At 45.5% G+C, this 23,203-nt stretch overlaps 1 protein-coding gene across 1 annotated transcript in view; it reads right to left on the bottom strand.

Moving 5' to 3' along the window:
• LOC115085620 (regulating synaptic membrane exocytosis protein 2-like) overlaps positions 1–23,203 on the bottom strand; it is a 914,496-nt gene that overhangs the window by 256,141 nt on the left and 635,152 nt on the right. The gene's annotated exons all lie outside the window — the stretch shown is intronic.

Below are 23,203 nucleotides of genomic sequence, written 5' to 3'. Positions count from 1 at the left end.
ATCAGGAACAAACCGAAGTCAGGAACCAGGTATCAGCAGCAGCAGAATAGGAACGCAACTAATTCGCAGAAGGAACCTCGTTGCAAGGCGAATCAAAGGAGCCAGACGCCAGGTAATATACTCTGCCGGCGTCTGACGTCACTCCGAGGGCGGTCCGGGACTTCCGGGTGCGGGACCTTAACTGCCCTGCTTACGCACGTGAGCGTGGCAGATGCGATGGGCGGAGTTTAACGGGGCTTTCAGCAGTGTCCCCACGAGGAGACGCCGAGACCATGCGGCCTACCGAGCCAGGGCAGCTGCGTTCCGCACCGCGGTCTGGAGGAAGGTAAGCGGCCCCGAGCCCGACCGACGGGGAGGTGGTCGGGAGCGCAACAGTTGAGGTTCTTATGCTTAGTTTCAAGTTATTGTGTCCTGTCTGTTGGGAATCTGCTTATCTTGTGGGGTTGATATGACCTTGTGCAGGTGCAAGGACATTATGCATTTTTATTGCATAGACAAAATTATACAAAAAAAATGTTTTCTGTTTTTCTGAACTTTGCTGTCTGAATGACTGAGTAGTCCGGGCTATGTCCTTAGCACTACGCAGGAGGTTTTACACTGGTCCCAGCTTGCTGATACCCTTTTTTGTTTTAAAATGAACATTTCATTACCGTTATAAAGTGAGTTTGAATATCTGCGCAGTTTTGTTTGTCTTGTGACAATCTTTATGGGTTTGGGTTGGTTTGACAATTTTAATTTTTAGGAGCACAGGTTGTATTAGAGATTGGTGAAGTTCCTCTAACTGGGTTTGAATCCTGCATTATACCTGCTGATTCAAATTTACTTAGACAGAATTAGTTTTATTTGGGCTTGAATCTTATTCAAATCATCTGGTCTTTCTTAGATTGGCTCAGATTTATATAAATATCTGCAGAGTGAACTTTATATGAAGTATTCAAAGACTGAAAATCTACAAATCCAAGTACAATTGTGATTTTCTGACTATTTATTCAAAAGACTGGAACCAGGAAAATTTGAAGATGTTAGTCAAGCTGTGAATGGCTTTATCCATTTGAGCCCATAATGATTTAGGATTCAATTCAACTCTGTAGGTGTTACGCCCGTCGGTCACAGATGGCTGTGACCACTAATGCTCACCTCTTTCTTTGCTGTCTTGTCATCTCTTGGAAGAATGGTAGTCTCCGCCAACCACCGCCGACCAGCCTGGCGTTCCCGGGACGGCATGGGCGCTGCTGACTGCCATCTTGTTTCAGGAATTACCTAATCGCGCACGCACATGGGCCACCTTGTATACGTCATGGCGGGAACCTCGGGGGGTGTCCCCTCTGGATGACATCATCCATCTGTTGTACGTAAGCTGGCTGGCCTTTCAGTTAGGCGAGTTAGCAAGGAGTTTCCTCGTTGCTGAATTCTGCTCCATCCTTGGATTTTCGCTTCCAGACTCTACACTTGGCATGAGACACTCTGCATACCCGCTCCTCGGGGGCCCTTCCTTGTCTCTGGGTTATCCACTCCTCGGAGGGCCTTCCTGCCTTGGACGTCTATCTGTCCCACTCCCCGGGACCTTTACTGGAACTACCTCCTGTGAGTACCTTACTACTACGGACTTCAACTAACCCAAGCTTCATTGTGGGATCCTCTTCGGTGTACCCCGTGCCTCAGGCCACTACTGCATCATCCCAGGAGGAACCACTCCGGTATACCCTGTGCTGCAGGTCATTACCGAACCACCGCTACAGGATCCTCATCGGGGTTCCTGCACCTTGGACTACCATCTCATTACCACTACTGAGACACCTCTCTGGTGTACCCCGCTCTGCGGGCCACTACCGAATCTGCACGTCTGAGGTATTTCTACACTACTGCAAGACTTCCTGACGTACCCTGCTCTGCGGGCCACTACCGGATCTTCACATCAGAGGTATAACCCTTGGTTATACCCCTCTGCTCAGAACTATACTTTTGCTGCACCTCCTGCTTCACGGGCTGTGCCTTTCTCTTCTCTTAATAAAGACTCTATTCCACAGCTGTGTCTGACACCACTGAGACTGCGCCTTCCGACGGTGAGGTTCACAGGACTCCTCCCTGTGGGCGGAGACACCTCTCACCTCGGCCCAGGGTTCACACATAACAGTAGGTTTAGACCTCAACTGGGTGCATAATATCTGAAAATCATTTTTTTGCAAATATTCCCTATTGCAGAGGATAGCCAACTTCTGTCCTTGAGAACCACAAACAGACCAGGTTTTCTGGGTTTCCATAATGAATGTGCAAGAGATAGATTTGTATGTGCTGCCTCCATTGTATCTAAATATATCTCATGCATATTCATTGTGGATTTCCTGGAAACATGGCCTGTTTGTGGCTTTCAAGGATCAGAATTGGACACCCCTCCCCTATTGTAAAAGGGGATAATTTGATTTCACTCAGTATGTTTTGAAATTACGCAGAACTTTACTTGGAAATGCCTCAAAATAAATATTTATCATGTGAAGGAGGATTAGCTTCTTAAATACCTTGGGCTCAGCTCCTCCTCCCTGAGAGATTATTCAGCCATCTAGGTATTCAGAGGTCAATATTCAAAACCATTTAGATGGATAACTCAGAATGTATCCATCTACATGGCAAGTTTCTCCAGCTGGAATTTAGCTGGATAAGCCATTATCTGGCTAAAATCTAGCCAGATAAAAAAGAGATGTTCTGGGGGCATTTCTGGGAGAGGTTTGGTTATCTAGCTAACTTAGCTGAATTTCAGTTCTATCCAGCTAGATAGTTTTAGACATGCTTTAGAGCAGGTCTAGAGGTATCTAGCCTTCTGTGACTGGATAACTTCCTACTTAACCGGATAACTTCAAAAGATGTTCATATAAATAGTGTTGTTAGAAAATAAAAAAAGACGAAGTACAGTGTCTGATGCTCATTTTTCTCTCTTCCCCTACAAAATGTCATATATGGTGCTGTCACCCCCTAATCCCCTCTTAATTAAAAAAAAGAATGTCCCGAGGTCCACTGGTGCCCCTGTCACCCCCATGCCTGGTTCTATCAATATTATACTCTGATGCTGATGCTGCCACCAGACTCTCCCAGTAACCCAACCTGCAGTCTTAAGTTGTTGCACTGAACCCCCTCCTTTGCATATGCAAATCCTTGCTGGGAGTGGGGTAGGAACTTACCCGTTCCTGGCGCTGCATGTGTGTGTGTGTGTGTGTGTATGTGTGTATATATATGTATATATATGTATATGTATGTGTGTATGTGTATGTGTATCTGTACCAATACAGAGATATTCCCTGGTAAAAAAAAAAATATATATATATATATATCTCAGATTTGTAGTAGGGAAGCATCACCTCCACGGGCCGCATTCCCCACTGCCGCCGCAGTGGACCCGACGCCGCGGATCAGGTAGGGGGTTGCGGTCGCGGGCAGCCCCCCTTTAGGGCACCTCCCAGGAGGCCGGGGTTTGGACGGATGGTCCAGATGGAACTGAGTAAGAAGGTCCCGATCTAGGATGTTGGCTAGGGGTTCCCACGTATTTTCTTCGAGGCCGAACCCCTCCCAGGCTAGTAGGTACTCCCATCTCTTCCTATGCTTCTGGACATCCAGCACCTGACGGACCTGGTAGGTGATGTCATCTTCAGAGGCGATGGGTTGGGGTGCTGGAGGCGTGCTGGAAGGCCAGGACAACACCAAGGGCTTCAAAAGAGAGGCATGGAAGGTGTTATGGATCTTAAGTGACAGTGGTAGTTGAAGCTGATAGGATACCGCACCAATCCGACGGAGGATGGGAAATGGTCCAATGAACCGAGGGGCCAGTCGCACGGAAGGTAATTTCAGCCGGATAAATTGTGTACTCAGCCATATCTTCTGACCAGGTCTCAGAGGAGGACAGGGTCTTCGTCGGCGGTCAGCATACTTTTTCGCTATCTGACTGGCTTTGAGCAGGGCGTGCCATGTGGAGATCCAGAGGCGATGTAGTTCGTCCGCTGAGAGTTGGGCCACTGGAGACGTGATGGTAATGGGAACAGGCAGTGGCAGACGGGATTGCTTCCCATAAACCAACTGGAAGGGAGAAGATCCGGTGGCAGTGGAAGGATGCGAGTTGAGAGCGAACTCGGCCCATGGGAGTAGACTTGCCCAGTCGTCTTGTTTATTATTAACATAGATGCGAAGGAACTGTTTGAGGGTTTGATTTGTCCTCTCCGCTAGACCATTGGTTTGTGGGTGATATGCAGAGGTATAATCCAAGGTGACATCAAATTTCTGGCAGAGAGCCCTCCAGAATCTTGCGGTAAATTGGGGACCTCGGTCTGAGAGAATACTTTTGGGTAACCCATGCAGCTTGAAAATGAGCTGGACAAACAACTGGGCCAACTGGGGTGCGGAAGACAACCCTGGGAGTGGTATGAAGTGTGCCATTTTGCTGAATCGATCAATGACTACCCAAATGACGGTGTTGCCACCGGACGAAGGTAGATCGACCATGAAGTCCGTCGAGATATGGGTCCAGGGTTCAGTGGGCACTGGCAGGGGCTGGAGTAAGCCTGGAGATGAACCTGGGATTCTCTTATGACGGGCACACAAATGACAGGATTCCACATAAGATTGAACGCCCTTATTGACCTTGGGCCACCAATAGTAGTGGCGAAGGGCCTGCAAGGTCCGATGTTGTCCAGGAACTGGCCGGCGATGGCTCTACGAGCCTTTCAGGAATTGAAGAACGCATTCCTCCAAGACACCTGCTTCCACCACACAGACCCTCAAAGCCAATTCATCGTGGAGGTTGACGCCTCCGACATAGCTGTTGGGGCCATTCTAAGCCAATTGTCCAACGGAGGCAAATCCCTGCCATGTTCCTACTACCCCCGCAAGTTCTCGCCTGCAGAGAGGAACTACGGCACAGGGGATAAAGAGCTGCTGGCCATCAAACTGGCTTTCGAAGAATGGCGCCAATGGTTGGAGGGGGCCCAGCACCCAGTAGTCATTTACACAGACCATAAGATCCTGCAGTATCTCTGCCGTGCCCAGCATCTTAATCCACGGCAGGCGTGCTGGTCACTCTTTTTCAGCCATTTCAATTTTTCCCTCTGTTACCGACCGGCATCCAAGAACATCTGTGCGGATGCTCTCTCCTGCACGACGGAGACAGAAGATACCATCAACCCGCCTTAGTACATTCTGGACCCGGCCAAAGTTCTTCTGGCCGCATACAAGGTGGCCCCCGCGGGTAAGACTGTGGTGCCCTCTCATTCCTGTAGGAGAGTGTTAGCGTGGGCCCACGATTTCCTGACCGCCGGGCATCCAGGAACAGCCAGGACCCTGGAACTTCTGATGGAGTTCTACTGGTGGCCGCAGGTCAAGAAAGACGTCTGACTCTATGTTCAGTCGTGTCCTACCTGTGCCCGGCAGAAATCCTTACATGGACACCCCTGGGGGCTCCTTCAGCCGCTACCCATTCCCACTGAGCCCTGGACTCATCTGTCCACAGATTTTATTGTAGATTTGCCTGTTTCTGATGGGAAGACCGTGATCTGGGTCACAGTCGACCATTTCTCGAAGATGGCCCACTTCGTGCCTCTTGCAAAACTGCCTTCAGCGCCAGAATTGGCTAATCTCTTTACACAGCACATCTTCCGACTACATGGACTCCCTTCACACATCGCCTCAGACCGTGGTCCCCAGTTTACGGCAAAGTATTGGAAGGCCCTCTGCAGGAAATTCAGGGTGAAACTGGACCTGACAACCGCCTTTCACCCCCAGGGCAATGGCCAGGCTGAACGGACCAACCGAACTCTAAAGGCCTTCCTTCGGGCCTTCGTCGGAGACCTTCAAGATGACTGGGTCACCTTGTTACCCTGGGCAGAGTTCTCATATAACCACCACAAACACTCTGCAACTAACCTGTCTCCTTTTCAGTTGGTCTACGGAAAAAGCTCTAGGCCTCCATTGCCTTTGCAAGCAGATGATAGCGCGGTTTCAGGAGCGGGGGTACCCCCAGAATGTTTTGAAAAAAGCATTTAAATGAGCACTCTTTGTGAATCGAGTCTTTTTATTTTTACCACAAACTCGGTCATCGGATGGGTACATTAACTGCATTCTGCCCTTTTCAACTAATACCCATGATTTGACTAACATTATTAAATGCCATTGGCATGTATTATCATTGCACCAATGTCTGAATTTTCCTGTAAGATTCTCCTTTCGACGAGGTCAGAATTTAAAAGATAAATTGGTACACACACATTTCACAAGTACTCCTGTAGTTCATTCTTCCATGCATGGTTTTTACCCTTGTGGACATTGTTCAGTTTGTCCCCTTGTTTTGTCTGGCAATTCTTTTCAGCATCCTATCACCCAGCGCATTTTTTAACTGAAATTTTCAGCTACATGTTCTTCGCGGGGGGTTATTTATGTGATTAAATGTCCGTGTCCTAAGTTATATGTAGGTAAGACGATTAGATCTATCCGGACTAGGATGGTGGAACATCGATCAAACATACATATAAACAGAGACACAGCTCCCTTAGCCTCTCATTGGTCGTCACTGGGGCATCTGGAAACTGATCTTAAATTTTTGGTTATTGATATTCTGACTCCACTTTCACGTGGGGGGAATTTTTCAGAGATCCTCACACTTAGAGAACAGAAATGGATTTTTCAGTTAAATTGTCCAGCCCCCATTGGGTTAAATAATGAAATTGAATGGTTCGGTTTCCTATGACTGTATGCTTGTTTCTCTGATTGGTTGTAGTCATTCATGCTGCTTCTTCCTGATTGGTTACCTACTTTCGCGCCATTTTACAGTTCTTTAAATTGGCGTCTCTGTAAGCACTGCTCGCTCTCCCTTTAAAACAAGCTGGACCTGAGTGAAGGTATGTGTCCCGGCGTATACATTAATAATTGCCCTATATAGTCCTTTAGGTTTTGACTATTATTTACTGACTTGTTTCAATTCTAGTGTTTGGAATAATACACTGTGCTCAATCCCTCCCGATGCAGCTCTTGGCGAAACACAGTCCGTGTCGGGGACTGTGTTTCGCCAAGATGGAAAACCTGTATGTGCTATTGGAGCTTGTGGAGTAGCCGCTTTGAAGTACAATAAAATATTGATCATTTTACAATAACGAAGATTTGGACTAATTAAGTTCCTGCTCTCGATCTCTTGTTTTGTGTGTCAATCACTTTTTGATGAGCAGACATTCTCCTCTTTTGTTTGGATTTCTCCTAAAAAGAATAAAACCACTGTTCCACGCTGATGACTACAGAACAGTCCTACAAGCAATAATCTTCTCTAAGTTAGATTATTGCAACTCTTTATTATTAGGTTTCCCATCATCGCACACTAAACCTCTTCAGATGGTTCAAAACGCGGCAGCTAGAATATTGACAAATACACGGAGAAGAGATCACATTTCTCCAATCCTCAAAGACCTACATTGGTTGCCAATTCATTATAGAATCATATATAAGTCCATTACCACAATCTACAAAGCTATCCATCAATACGCTCCGCTTAATCTACAAATCCCTTTCAGAAAACATACCTCCTCCAGACCCATAAGAGAGTACTATAAAGAATCTCTACAGGTACCTCACTCCAAAACCTCCCATCATATAACCTTCAGAGACAGGGCATTCTCCACAGCAGGACCTCCTCTATGGAACTCCATCCCACCGGATCTGCGGCAGGAACCCTGCCTCCCAACATTCAGGAGAAGACTCAAAACGTGGTTATTTAAAAAAGCCTTTCCAGACACCGAATGAATCCTAATTCACCACTAATCAACTTTCAGTCATTACCCTAACGCAGAACACTATAATTGCAAATGGCATAACCCAGTAAATACCATAAATTCTGTAAATGCATTCTGTTAAAGTTTGGTAAATGTATTCTGTTAAATTCCTATCGCCTTTCTCTGCTCCCAGTTGTGCATTTCCCTGTTTTATTGTAACTGCAATTGTTTTCGCTCAGCACCTGTTATTTGTTCTTTTTATTGTAACCTATTATTACACCCCCTTGTTTATTGTAAACCGGCATGATGTGATGCTCATCACGAATGCCGGTATAGAAAAAACTCAAACAAACAAACAAATAAACAAATAAACAAATAAATACATAAAAGGGAAAAAATATTAGAAATAGGATGTAGCACATGCAGCTAAATGATGACAAAATTCATCACTGTACATTTTACCAGAGGAAGTTTGTAACAAACAAATTTGATTGACTTTTTGATTGCGCAACTAGAGAATTGGATCACGGAGCACTTGACGTGATTTATCTGGATTTCAGCAAAGTTTTCGATACTGTTCCACACAGAAGGCTCATGAAGAAAGTGATAAGCCTGGGAGTGTGGAGTGAGGAGAGAAGAGTAATATGTGGAGTGCCTCAAGGATCGCTTCTGGGGCCAGTTTTGTCCAATATCTTTATGAGTGGCATAGCAGAAGAGTTAGAAGGAAAGATTTGTCTTTTTGCAGATGACACCAAGATCTGTAACAGAGTGGACATGCATGAAGGAGTGGAGAGAATGAAAAGTAATCTAAGAAGCTTGAGGAGTGGTCAAAGGTTTGGCAGCTGGGATTCCGTGCCAAGAAGTGCAGAGTCATGCACCCAGGATGCAGAAATCCAAAAGAGTTATATGTAATGGGGTGGGAAGAGAGACTGATGTGCATGGACCAGGAAAGAGACAAGGTGGTGGTTCAGGTCAGAATAATGCTTCACTACTTCAAAAGAGGCATAGCCAGCAGGAATAAGGAGGTCATTGGTGAGGCCTCATCTGGAGTACTGTGTACAGTTCTGGAGACCACATCTTAAGAAAGACAGTGAGAGGATCGAAGCAGTCAAACGTAAGGCAGTCTGCAACAAAAATCATTAGAGATGAGACTGAAGGCTCTAAATATGTATATCCTGGAGAAGAGAAGGGACAAGGGGGATATGATACAGACCTTTAAATACTTGAAGGGTATAAATGATGCATGGTAATCGAGGCTTTTCTACTAGAAGAAAGGCTTGTAGAACTAGGAGTCATAATATGAAGCTCCAAGAGGCTAGACTCAGGAACAATGTCAGGAAATATTTCTTGGGCGAAAGCACGCAAAACAGGCAGTGTAAACAGCACACACATAAATTAAATATACAACAAAGAAATAATGTGTGGCAAACTATTTACTGGTCAATATCATTTACAGTAAATTGTTTAGAAAGTGTATACAATCACAGATATGTCACAAGGTTTTTGATTTGGATATACATTTATAAATCAATGGTACACACAAGGACCCCGACACGGCCGTGTTTTGCATCAGGGGCTGCGTCAGGGGGACCACAACTTCTAAGAGTCTATGAAAACAACAAAGATAAAGTAAATACTGAGCAGGTAAGCAAACACAGTCACAGTCACATTTGTATATGAAATATTTCTTCACAGAAAGGGTGATGGATGCATGGAATGCCCTCCTGGTAGAGGTAGTTAAGATGAGAACTGTATTAGAATTCAAAAGAGCTTGGGATAGACACAGAGGATCCCTAGTGGCTAAAGGATGGAAATTAAGATAAGGGGTAATCTGTATTGAGGTAACCTGCACAGAGCAGGTTGCCCCTGATGGAAGGCATAGGGCTAACATGCAAGGATCAGCAGATGCTACATTAACAAAATAAAAATGAACAAATTAAAATAAATAAATAAATAAATAAATAAATTAATTAATTAAGCTTGTGGGAAGACTGGATGAACCACTGGGGACTTTTTCTGCTGTCATTTTCTATATTACTATGTTACTATGTCCTTTTTCTATATTTCTTATAATGATGTACAACTTAGGGCAGGGGTGGCCAACTCTGATCTTCAACAAGTTTTCAGGATATGCACAATGAGTATACATAAGACAAATATGCATACAATCGGGCCGATACAGTAAAGTGCGCTCCGGTGGAGTGCACTGTTAGCCCGCGTTTGGCCGCGCGTTTTTGACGCGCTATTTTTACCCCTTATACAGTAAGGGGTAATAGTGCGTCGAAAACGCAGGGCCAAACCCCCCCCCCCCCCGAAACTAATAGCGCCTGCAACATGCAAATGCATGTTGATGGGCCTATTAGTCATTCTTGCGTGATTCAGAAAGCAAAATGTGCAGTGAAGCCGCACATTTTACTTTCAGAAATTAATACCTGCCCATAGGCAGGCAGGTGTTAATTTCGGCAGGCACTGGGAAAGTGTACAGAAAAGCAGAAAAAACTGCTTTTCTGTACACCCTTCGACTTAATATCATAGTGATATTAAGTCGGAGGCCCCAAAAATAAAAAAAAATTAAAAATTAAAAAAAAAAAAATTAAAAATCTGCCCGCGGCCCGCGGGTTGGAAGACGGAAGCTCAATTATGCTGGCGTCCGTTTTCTGAACCCGTGGCTGTCAGCAGGTTCGAGAACCGACACTGGTAAAATTGAGCGTTGGCAGTGAAACTCGCTGACAGCCGCTGCTTCTGTCAAAAAGGAGGCACTAGGGACGTGCTATTGTCCCTAGTGCTTCCTTTTACCACGGGCCCTCATTTGCATGAGGGCCTATACTGAATCGCGCACCCAGGACACTGGCCTGTGCGCACGTTGGGAGAGCGGGCGCTCGCCGGCTCTCCTGCGCTTCTTTCTGTATCGGCCCGAATGGAAGCAGTGCATGCAAATCTATCTCATGCATACTCATTGTGGATATCCTGAAAACTTGGCCTGTTTCTGGCTCTTGAGAACCAGAATTGGCCACACTTGGCATAAGGAAGGGCTTCCCACATCTGTCCTTGGGACCCCACACCCAGTTGGGTTTTCAGGATATCTACAGTGAATATGCATGAGATAAATTTGCATATCATGGAGATTCAGTATATGAAAATTCATATCCTGCATCTTCATTGTGTATATCCTGAAAATCTGACTGGCTGTGGGTCCCCATGACAAGTTTGGGAAACCATGGCTTAGGGTATTCTCATTTCTGTGTGCATGCATCTACAAGATCACCATTCCTTGGAAGAAACACATAAGCTATCCTACTCTCTACTTCTTCCTGCACACAACCCTAATCTATCTGCAGAAAGCCTCACAACAGATGAAAAGAGTTCTGGAGGCAACCATTCCTTGATAAATACCTTTCTGGCTCAGTGATAAGAATTCTTAGATAGGCACAGAACATATAAATGTATTGTGTCATGCCTAAGAGGTACATGGCAATTTCAAGGACAAAGTACCACTATAAAATATGATGTGAGGGAAGTTACGAACTGTCCCTTCAGAGAGTCCAATGAAGATGAAAAAGAATCAATTTTCTGTCACAGCACTTTTCAAATGCACTAAGGCCTGCCATACATCCTCAAGGCCAATGACTGCTGGCCTTTACAAAATGGGCCCTGAGGGGGTTTTCACAGTCTGAATGGGCGATGGAATTCTTGAGATGAAATCTCTCAGTCTCAACAACAGGTCCACTAAGAGGCTAAGAACCCCCATCAAAATCCGAAGCAGGAGGAGGAATGAAAAACTCAGGGTTTAGAGATGTCTCAGTCTTTGGCTGGCCCTGCATAGTCCCACTAATGCTGCCAGCAATGAAAAGCTCACCTGAGAGCTCACCTCACCACTAGATCATGATAAAAAGTTGAAGAGCCTTGAAGTTCATGATCTGAGTAACCAGGAAATAAGGAAACTTTAATTAGTGACTGTTCTTCTGTTAATCGACGACTTGAGTTGTTTGGGAACAAATGAAGGTCTCTTAGTCTCTGTCTGTTGAATTTTCCTACTTCCCCCGATTGGTCCTAAAGAGTTAGTTAAAAAATATTTAAAGGAAATTCTTGGCTTGTCTGAAGATCATTTACCTGTTTTTACTAAGATGTATTATGCTTCTGTTAAAAGGGGTGAAAATGTTTAGCTAATAGTAATTCTGATGAGTTACAAATTTCCTCAGGATCTTTAAATTTGATTAGTTTCTTAGAACAATCTGACGAAGTGATTCATGAATGTGCAACCTTGTTGATTTCTTGTTTCTCGTTATTAGAGAAAGATTTGATTTTGAGATTATTTTTTTCCAATAGGACTACCCTTTTCATGGGTCAAAAAATTTGGATTTTCTCTGATGTCTCAAGATAGACTCAAAACCAGCGAAAGGCTTTTCTCCAGTTGAGAGAAACTGTTCTTGGTCTAGAGGGTGAATTCTTTTTGCGCTATCCCTCAAAATGTTTAATTAAAGGGGTCATTTTCCAACAATATCGCATGCGAAAAGTCCCTTTTTGCGTGCGATATCTAAATCGGGGTGGGTTCTGGGCGGCGTCCGCACCGGAAGGGGAGGAGTTGGGGCGGCACCGGGGTGGACGCTGCGAAGACATTGCTGATGGCGAAAAGGTAAGGAGCCTTATCGCCATCAGTAACACAGCCAACAGCCCCACCTTTCACAGTGGCGGTATTGGTTTGCGAAAGCCGGCAGCGATAGCACTGAGTGAAAAGAATTTTCTCTGATTTGTTTTAAATCTGCTGCTCAAGTGCCATCTAGTTCTTCTATTATCCAAAAGAGTAAATAACTGATTCACATTTACCCATTCTAGACCTGTAAACCTCTATCATATCCCCTCTCAGCTGTCTCTTCTCCAAGATGAACAGCCCTAATCTCTATAGACTTTTCTCTTAGGGGACCCATACCATCCTCTTTATCATTTTGGTCGCCCTTCTCTGTATCTTCTCCAGTGCAACTATATCTTTTTTGAGATGCAGCAACCACACAATACTCAAGATGTGGTCTCACCATGGAGCGATACAGAGGCATTATGACATTTTCCATTTTATTCCCCATTCCCTTCCTAATAATTGCTAACATTCTGTTTGCTTTTTTGACTGCCGTAGCTGATGATTTCAATGTATTATCCACTATGACACCTATATTTTTTTCCTGGGTATAACTCCTAATATGGAACCTAACAACCAGGGCTGGTGCTAGGTTTTTTGGTGCTAGGTTTATTGCTGCACTGTGTGAACAATTACTGTGCTGCCCTCCTCCCTCCCCACCCTGTTCATTCAGTCTCTGACCCAGGCCCATAAAAAAAAAAAAAAAGCTCAGGTCCCTTCAGTGATACAAAGTTTAAAAACTGACACCCCCCCCCCCCCCCAACCCATGGCTGGTGCAAGGGCAAACTTATAGCCTTGCACAATGCACCCCCCACCACCCCATACCACATACACAGTTAAGAGTTATGCATTTATATTTTACATAAAAAATATCAAAGTACAGTATTCTGAGATAAAAATATCACTTAAATTATATTTACATGCACTGCTGTGATGCCAAACAGAAATCCCTGCAAAAAATACATTTGGAACCCATATGAGATTAGGCCTATAGTGATGTGTGTTGGGTGTGGGCTTGACCCTCTGAAAGCCCGAATACACTAATACACTTCCTATTAGGAAAATGCCTCACCTTAGTAACTAAACAGACCCTCACCAAATATAGAACAGAGCAACCATAAAGTAGAAATACAAACACACAGACACAAACTGAACTGGAAACCGCAAGAAGCCAGGCACTCTATGCAGTACAACAATGAAAAAACAGAACCATCACCATTCCTCAAACATTAAACAATAAAATCAAAAAATAAAATAAATACATAATCATAATACTAAAAACATTCTAATGATATTTTTTTTTAAAAAGCTGATGAATAAAAGATCAAATAATTAAAAATTCATATACAACTGAAAAATAAAACTAAAAAGGATTTTAAAAATTCACGCTCTCCATACCTAGGAACTCCCATTCACACACACACACCTATCACAGGCAGTCTCCCATTCAGTCATCCATTCATTTCAGGCAACCTCCCATTCACATACCCACACCTACCCATCATAGGCAGCCTCCCATTCACTCACACACACATGCAGACCAGGAAGTCAGGGTTCATGAGTCATTCCTCCTCCACCGCTGCTGCTAGCCTGTTCCATCTGTGTGGAGAACAGCAGATCTGCAGCTCCTCTTCCTGTGCTGGCTCCAAGGTAATTCAAACACTCATGGTGGTAGCACTTGCTGTATTCTCATCTCGCGAGAATACAGGAAGTTCTAGCACCACGAATGTTGAATACAGCGAGGCCAGCACCATTGGAGGAGCTACCAAAAGGGCTTCTACTGCTGTGGCCTCCTGTTTCTGCCGCTGGTGAGATCAGGTCCACCAGTGGCACCACTGGCCTCCTTTTCTTCTGCTGCCGGTGGGACTAGGTCCACCGGTGGCACCACGGACTTCCTTCTTCTGCCGCCAGTGGGATTGGGTCCACTGGCGGCACCACAGACATCCTCTTCTTCTGTTGCTGGTGGGATCGGGTCCACCAGTGGTACCACGGACTTCCTTCTTCTGCCGCTGGTGGAATAGGGTCCACTGGCAGCACCATGGGCTTCCTCTTCTTTTGAGGCCAGTGGGACAGGGTCCACTGGTGGCAGCACGGGCTTCTCCCTGCTTCCGATACTGCCCCACCGGGTGTGCTGCCCTGTGCAATTGAATGGTTTGCACACCCGATGGCACTGGGCCTACTAATATTGGGTTATTTTTCCCTATGTGCATCACCTTGCGTTTGTCCACATTAAATTTCATCTGCCATACAGATGCCTAATCTTTCAGTCTCGCAAGGTCTTCCTGCAATTTATCATAATCTGCATATGATTTAACTACTCTGAATAATTTCGTGTCATCTGCAAATTTGATCACCTCTCTCATCATATCACTTTCCAGATCATTTATAAATATATTGAAAAGCAGTGATCCAAGTACAAATCCCTGAGGCACTCCACTGTTTACCTTTTTCCACTGAGAAAATTGACCATTTAATCTCTTTCAGGTCGATACAGTAACGTTGAGTTAAAGATTCCCGGTCTGTAACATGCTGGGAGCGCACAATACAGACAAGTAAGGCCATCCAGCGATACAGTCTCCAGTTTCACGCGTCCTTAGCGCTTCCTAAACCCTTTCCTAAACCCTTTCCGCACCCAGCATGTAAATGAACGAAAAAGCTGTATAATGAAGGAATTAGCTATTCCCCTGCGATACTGTAACGGGCGCTGATATTATCTCCTCCGTAACCCGCTGTTCTGCCGCGGCCTTAACCTGCTAGTTTACCGCCTCCCCCTAGTAGGAGTTAGTGTAGTGTAGTGTAGTGTAAAAACATTGCTTACCCGCCCTGGTCCCGTCCGGTCTCCTGCAGCCCCGTCCGGTCCCCTCCTCCCGAAGCAAAAAAAAAAAACAAACGAAAAAGTAGCAAGGCTCGGGACTGCTACGGTAAGTGTAAAAAGTGTAAAAAGTGTTAAAAACAAAAAACCTGTGTGTTATATAAAAAAATAAAACAATTTTAAATACCTGTCGGAGGGCCGTGGGTCCAGGCGGCCGGTGGGCGGCGGGCAGCCATCAGCGGCATCCGGTAGTCCCTTCTCCCTTCCTCCCTCCCTCCCTGGATGAGCGCCAAAATCGCACGGGCGGGTCGGCAGCGGGGGGGGGGGGGGGGGCGGCAGCAGGATCCGGGAGCGGCGGGTAGGCAGCAGCGGGGTCCGGGGGGGCAGCGGCAGCGGGGTCCGGGGGGGCAGCGGCAGCAGGATCCAGGGGCGGCAGCGAGATCCGGGGAGCGAGTAGTGGCAGCGTGTTCGATTGGGCAGGCAGGTAGGTGGCAAAATAAAGATGGCCGCCTGCACGGGAAAATCGTGCAATTGGCCGCTGAAGACGTGACGTCACACCCCCACACGCTGCCGCTACTCGCTCCCCGGATCTCGCTGCCACCCCTGGATCCTGCTGCCGCTGCCCCCACGGACCCCGCTGCCGCTGCCCCCCCGGACCCCGCTGCTGCCTACCCGCCGCTCCCGGATCCTGCTGCCGCCCCCCCCCCCGCTGCCGACCCGCCCGTGCGATTTTGGCGCTCATCCAGGCAGGGGAGGGAGGGAGGAAGGGAGAAGGGACTACCGGATGCCGCTGATGGCTGCCCGCCGCCCACCGGCCGCCTGGACCCACGGCCCTCCGACAGGTATTTAAAATTGTTTTATTTTTTTATATAACACACAGGTTTTTTGTTTTTTACACTTTTTACACTTTTTTACACTTCCTGGTGCCTGTCATTTCAAATGTCATTTGAAATGACAGGTACCAGCGCATCCAGGTTACTGTATAGGCGCTGTTACAGCACCTATACAGTAAAATGGGTTGCGCGGGCATAACCCTTCCCTAACGCTTCACAGCCGCGGCATGCATTTGCATGTGATTAGAGGAGAGTATCGGGGAGTTAGTGAAGAGAACTGTGCGTGCGGGGAGGAAGGGTGCGCCTGACACTGCCGCACTGTTTTTACCGCGGCCTTACTGTATCGAGCCGTTTGTTTCCTGTCTTTTAACCAGTTTGAAATCCACGAAAGGACATTACCTCCTATTCCATAACTTTTTAGTTTTCTTAGAAGCCTCTCATGAGGGACTTTGTCAAATGCCTTCTGAAAATCCAAATACAATACCAGTTCCCCTTTATCCACATATTTATTAACATCTTCAAAATAATGAAGCGGATTTATGAGCAAGACTTCCCTTCAGAAAATCCATGCTGGCTGTGTTCCATTAAACCATGTCTTACTATATGCTTTGTGATTTTGAGCTTTGGAATAGTTTCCACTATTTTTTCCAACGCTGAAGTCAAGCTCACCTGCTAATAGTTTCCCGGATCAACCCTGGAGCCCTCTTTAAATATTGGGGTTACATTGGCTACTTTCAAATCTTCAGGTACAATGGATTTTTTAAAGATAGGTTACAAAATTTTACTAATAGGTCTGAAATTTCATTTTTAAGTTCCTTCAGAACCTTGGGGCAATCTTCATCTGCTACACAAGATTTGTCCCATATAACCATTTCCTCTCTTCACCCCTGAGATAAGAAAATGAAGAGGATACAGATATGGGTCAAAAGGAAGTCATTCCACCTTCCCCCACCTCCAAAACCCCCCCAGAGCTGCAACAGGAGAAAAATTAATTGGAGTTCCCACAGATTTTGCATGAGAAAAAGGTTGCCTTTTCACATAGATCTCCACCCTTTTCTAAGCCTGTTGAAAGGGGAAAGGCATTGCCCTAGATAAATTCTTGTATGACAGTAAATCTTTAAACAAAAACTAGAGCAGCACTTAGATCTGGAAAGGAAACATGATGAATGTTTGCATGCTTTGAACAATAAACTAAACTGTTACATGAAAAGTGACTGCTCAAGAAAATCAGCAGGCACAACATGCAGCTGTGTGGCCTACCACACATGAGCTACATGAAGCTATAGCTTCATCTATGTTACAGACAGGGGCAGCTCAAGGCAATCTGCTGCCTGAGGCAAGGGATGAGTTGGGCCCCCCCCCCCTGCCCTCCTTCCCCCTGCCCCCACCGTCTCTCTGCTCCCCTGCCCCCACCTCTCTCTCACACCCTCCAAGCACCCTCACACATGTTCTTACCCCCCCCCGCTCGCAATCTCTCGCATACACACACATACACCCCTCTACATATACTCACTCTTACCGGGGCCTTTGCTTTCGGTGCTCCCTCCCCCCGAGGAGTTTCTTGCTTGGGGGGATTAGGGCCTGTTTGCTGCTGAGTTGACTTTCTGGGAAACGCAGCAATCACAGGCAATAACCTGTTACCTTCTCCTCTCTGGCAGTACAGCTGGGAGCTACGCTATCCATGCTCTCCCCCCCCCCACACCCAATATAACACTTCTCTGGGCAGCTGCTTTTCATGTGGTACTGCCGCTGACAGATTAACCCCTCACTAGCCTCGTGGCACCAGACAAACTGAGCTCAAGGGCAGCCCCTGTGCACGCTGGAGCAGCAGAACTTTCACGTCTCTTTTTCTTTATAATTCTTGTTTTTAACTTTTAACCAAATACAGCGGCTGCAGTTTTTAGTTGGAGCGCAGTTACACAGAGATGGGAGGACGAAGAGGAGGCGGCTCAGACACTGAGCGTGCAGCTCGAGCGCTCCCTCTTCCCAGACCCGGGGAGGCAGAAAGGCAACAAGTGATGGCGCTGGCTCACCCCTTCTCTCTCGCAGCCGGTGTTGGGCTCCGGGCACCAGGATCTCGGCCACCATCCCCCGCCACGATGAGGCCTACAATGGGCAGAGAGGAGGAGCAGGAGGAGGAGCAGTGGCAGCATCTCTCCTGTGCACCGCCTGCCCGGGATGCTGCCGTTGCACTGCTCGACCCCCTGGGAGCCGAAGGGCAGCCACCATCGCTTAGGGTTGAAGGTGGACAGGGGTGGGGGTGGTTGGCTGCCACCTAGTCTCATGGAGAAAAGCAAATCCGTTTACCGGGCAGAGCTACCCCCACCGGTTCCTCACTCCGGCTGCATGAGCAGCATGACACACAAACACCCCAAGCCAGAGCCCGTTCGTGCGTGCTCCACGAGAAAAGGCCACCAAAGATTCCTCAGCTCCCTCCAAGGCAGGCAGTCCGCAGCGACCGGGGCTGCAGCTCAGCAACTTCTCCTGACCAAGGCCTTCTGCTCTGCAAAGTCCCAGAGGAGGCAAAGCCAGCACCATTCCCTCACACTCACTGACCCGGGAACCAACATGACACACACAGCCCCCTCACACTTGCTGACCTGGGAACCAGCACCACCTTCATCTTTGCCGCGAGCAGGATGGGCTCCGCGCGCGGCTGCGCAGGGGGGAGGGGGGGGTAATTCTGCACGAGTCCTTTGTTGTTTTGGAGGGCAGGGTGAGGCGGCTGCGCGGGGGGGGGGGGGCAGTTTTGCCGCTTCCAAAGTTTGCCGCCTGAAGTGGCCACCTCACCCTGCCTCATTGTAGAACCGCCCCTGGTTACAGATGTTTCAGCAACACCTGAATCACAAGGAACAGCATTATACTACCTTCCTGCAGACTTTGCATGTGAATTTGTGAAGTTGTGTTATGGGGCACTGACTACTGTTTCCTAGGATGCAGGATGACTCAGGATGAAAAAGAAGGGATGCAAGTGAGCAGTATTTTGATTTTCTGGGTCCTCAGTTTAGTCATGGTAGGAATATACCAGTCAGGACTCAGAGCTATTGTACCTTCGCTTTCCTATTGGATACACACCTACGCTCTAGGACTTATGCTCATGGACAGTTAACTCCAAGAGTCAGGGTTTCTGGAAATGTTATGAGATGTGCCTATAGGGAGAGGCAGGCCTCCTTTTACAGAAAGCTTGCACTTATTGCTGTATTCCTGTCCCCTCCTGGATTCCCTGTCTTTTCCTATCTAGAGATTGGACAAAGCTATAATCATTATTTAGTTTTATTCAATATCCTTTGTTAGTAGCTGCGCCTACAAGAAAAGTTATGAGTGTTTTGAATAGCTGAACCATATTGGAAGCTGGTTGCTTATGTACAGTGAATAAGATAGTTCCTGGTTATGTTTGGTCTTCAAAGCTGAGTTCAATGCATGGTAGGTTAGGGTAATTGCTGTGGGTTTAAAAAGTTAGGCTTTGAATAACTACTTTGTATGTGAAATATGTACATTGTATTTTTCAGATGATTATGCATGCCAGCATGATGATGCATTATACAGCCCTTTAGTGTTCTGTTGTGATACAACAAGGATGAAAGTTACTGAAATGATGCTGTCCTGGAAAGAAGAAATCTGGAAACACACCAGTTGGCTGAAGGACATGAATAATAAGATGCAGACAATTTTAACAATACTTTCCTTAACCATGACTTCTAGAAACTATAACAAAGGATGAACAACTTCATGCATGCCCTATTCCTTCTAAGCTTCCTGTAAGCATCTACTGCTTGCCACTATCACAGAAATAATACTGAGCTAGAAGGCTCTTTGTTTGACACAGTTTAGTAATTCTGTTTGTATGTTTATGCTCCGGGGTGGACTGGCCTATCAGGGGATTGGGCATGCCCCGGTGGGCTGGTTAGTTTGGTCATGTGTCATTTCCTCTCAGATTCCTCTGCTTTCTTTGTGGCTCAACTGCACTAGCAGTTAGCTCCTTGTCTTTGTGTGCAGACGTGTTGGGCTTCAGTTTCGGAGGGAGCAAAGGCAGGCTGGTACTTGTTGCAGGTAAGCCAGCACCTTGATGACCCCTGCCTGCTGCATATATTTGAAAAAAAAAAATTAAATGCTGCTCTGTTTTCCAATCAGAGCACTGCCTGCCTTTGGCCTGCCTCTCTTTGATGCTCCAGTTGGAGCTGCAGTGTCCTGGCCCCAGCCCTCTTTCCTGTCTCTCCCTCCTCCTTTTTTTTTTTACTAACTGGATGAGCTATCAGCCCCAGGGCCCTTCCTAGGAAGAAAAAAAAGTCTATTGCCAGTCCCGTGGTAACAGAGCTTTGTTTCCATCTGTAGCCTCAGAGATGGAAGAAGGGGAAGTAAGGTTGTGCAGCACTGGCAGGCAGCACTGTGACTGAAAACAGCACTTCCCTGGGACAAGAAACGGGTTTTTTCCTTGGCCTCAGTGAATCCAGTAAAGTTTAAAAAAAAACCAAAAAAAACCTGTGAAAGAGAGAGGACTGGCTAGGACCATCACATTGCAGTTCTCCCACTATCACCAGGACAATAAAGTACCTAGGAACCCAGCAGCTGACTGTACCAGGTTACCTGCAAAAAAACCCAAAACAAAACAAAAAAACAAACTAAGGTGGAGGTTGGGGGATTAAAGCAGGAATCTGAGGTTTGGGTGAAGGTAAGTGTGAAATTGGGGAAGGGGCGAGCAACCCTGGTGTTGGAGAGTTTGGGGCTCAAGTCTGACAGCAGAGGCAGATGTGTTCCAGGTCACATAATGTACCTCTCTAAGGTCAGCTTGGTGTGATTTTGGGAGTCATTGAAACACATGGACCTGTTTAAAAACAAAACAAAACCCTGGGCTGATATTTTCCTACAATCCTCCCCTGTTATGCTCCCTTAAATTTAAGAGAGGAAATAACAGCATTGGATAAAGCCAGGTGCAGCAATATTAAAGTATCATGATTTCAGTAATTCTTTTCCTGTGCAATCTTCTCAAATCAAATTATTTGATCTACTGGATGCACTTCAAAAGCTGTTCATTTTAAAAGCTACTGGATACTACTTTCAACCTACTGCCCTCACATTGCCAATGGAGTGTCTACTGACGCTGTTACATTCCTTGGTCTTCTTGTATTTTTCATTGTTAGAAGAAGACAACAATAGAATTCTTTGTAAAGCATCCTATGGAACATTATAAATCACTTTAGCAGAATATCCTTTCTAAATCTCAGGATTAAAAAGAAAACAGTGAAAGAGTTGCACTGTATGTGCTATTGCACTCAAATTCTTATGGCTGACGTAAATACCAAAGCAGGAGGGCAATACATTGAACCTGAAATGGATGCTTGATTATTGCATTCAAACAAGCTGCCTTTTATAAACAGTCATACAGAGACAAATTGGCATACAGTACATATGCTAGTTCCCTTTTATTGCCTCATGTTGATAAATGTGTTGTAATCGCTGCATAATCATCTCACGCCATCCTTTTAGAATTTTTGCTATAATGAGACCAATTTCTTGGGTTTTGGACAATTTACAGAAAGGTGGCTTTTGAAGCTACTTGACCTATATTTTGCAGGCCAGTTCTCCTGTTTTGACAGAAAGATTACCTTATAGTATCACAATCTCAAGAAAGTCCAGTCACAGTAAAATATCCATACATACACATAGAAACTGCCCTGAAACCACTATATGTATTTAAAATCTGGTTATCAAATCAATCACAGATATTTTTCCACCTGCAGCCAGAACTAAATTATCTCATATTACTTTGCAAGTGATGTCTTGGTTTCATGATATTTCTGAGAATGACAAGATTGGGATAAGTTTTCAATAATATAATTGGCAAAATACGCACATAGGGGTGAATTTTAAAAGGGTTTCTCACTTTAAAAGGCCTATAACCATGAGTATCTGGGCCGTGCATGAGCAACGCATATTTTAAAAGCTGCAAATTATGCGTGTATATGCCCATGTGTGATTATAAAAAATGGGCTGAACTGCAGCGGGTCAGGTGCATGGCCAAAAGTTACGTACGTAAATCTGAATTTAAAATCCAGTGGTCATAACGTACGATGGACTATTAGTCACATGTTTACTTCTGCTCTTGATGAAGTGTAAGTCTGCAGAAATCTGTTTAGGCCTAAAATGACTGTGGGAGGGGTCTGGGGGAAGTGCAGGCTGAAGAACCATAGAGATCTGGATGACCTTGAGATGAACTGTATACAAACTGGTGGACTAAATGGTAAAACTGGGAATGTCCTTCACACAAGCATGCTTTAAAATCCACTTATCTACATGCGTTAAAGCCAACAAAGTCCTAAGAAAGATACGCAAAATATGTTTGCTCAAATAATCACTTAATATTAGGAGCACACATAAGCGCTGTAGGCGTATTTTAAATCATACGCTTGCAACTGCACACAAGATTTAAAATTCCAGTGTCTGTGTGGCCACACTCTCATATGTGCATGTTTGAGTGCCCGCAATCTCGTTTTAAAGTTACCATCATACTTTTCAGTCAGTACAAACCTACCTAAACATTAAACACAAAGTACCCACATAGTTTATGGTTAAAGATCGATTGGTTATGTAGATAAAATGTACGTATGTATATGAAGCTATTTCCAATGGGAACATAATAAAAGTGCACAGTTTAACTACACATGCATATTTTTTAAACTTTAATGTATACTTCTAGTTTTCTCCCTCAACCAAGAGACACTTGGAATGCCTTGTTTTACTGTGGCTAAAAGTACATGCGTTGTGAATCTATGTGCAAACTTAAATCCAGCTGAGAATCCACTTGGGTGGATTCAACAAATTTTACCTCTTTTTTATCCACACAGAGACAAACATTCAAAAAAAGCTCAGATTCTAAATGTAGGCACCTAGGTTAGGGGCCTAGTTTCAGTCAAATTTAGGAGCCTAAGCTTTAAGCTTAGTATTCACCAAAATTTAGGTCCCAAAACTTAGGTTCCCAAATTTAGGCCTGCTATTCATTTGCTCATATTTAGGGTCCTAAAATCAATGCTGATTATGTAACATTTTCCCTACCTTAATGCCACCCAGATAGCCACCCATTCTAAGCCCATAAATTTAGGATCCTAATGAAACTAGGAGTCTAAATTTAGGAACTCAGCCCTAGTAAATTTTCAAATGGGCCAATATAGGGGCCTATTTCCCAATGTTGGGCACCTAA

The sequence above is a fragment of the Rhinatrema bivittatum genome, chromosome 2 (genome assembly GCF_901001135.1).
Source record: "Rhinatrema bivittatum chromosome 2, aRhiBiv1.1, whole genome shotgun sequence".
Classification (NCBI taxonomy): domain Eukaryota; kingdom Metazoa; phylum Chordata; class Amphibia; order Gymnophiona; family Rhinatrematidae; genus Rhinatrema; species Rhinatrema bivittatum.
The sequence above is the reverse complement of the archived record's forward strand: the minus strand, read 5'-3'. Positions and strand labels throughout refer to the sequence as shown.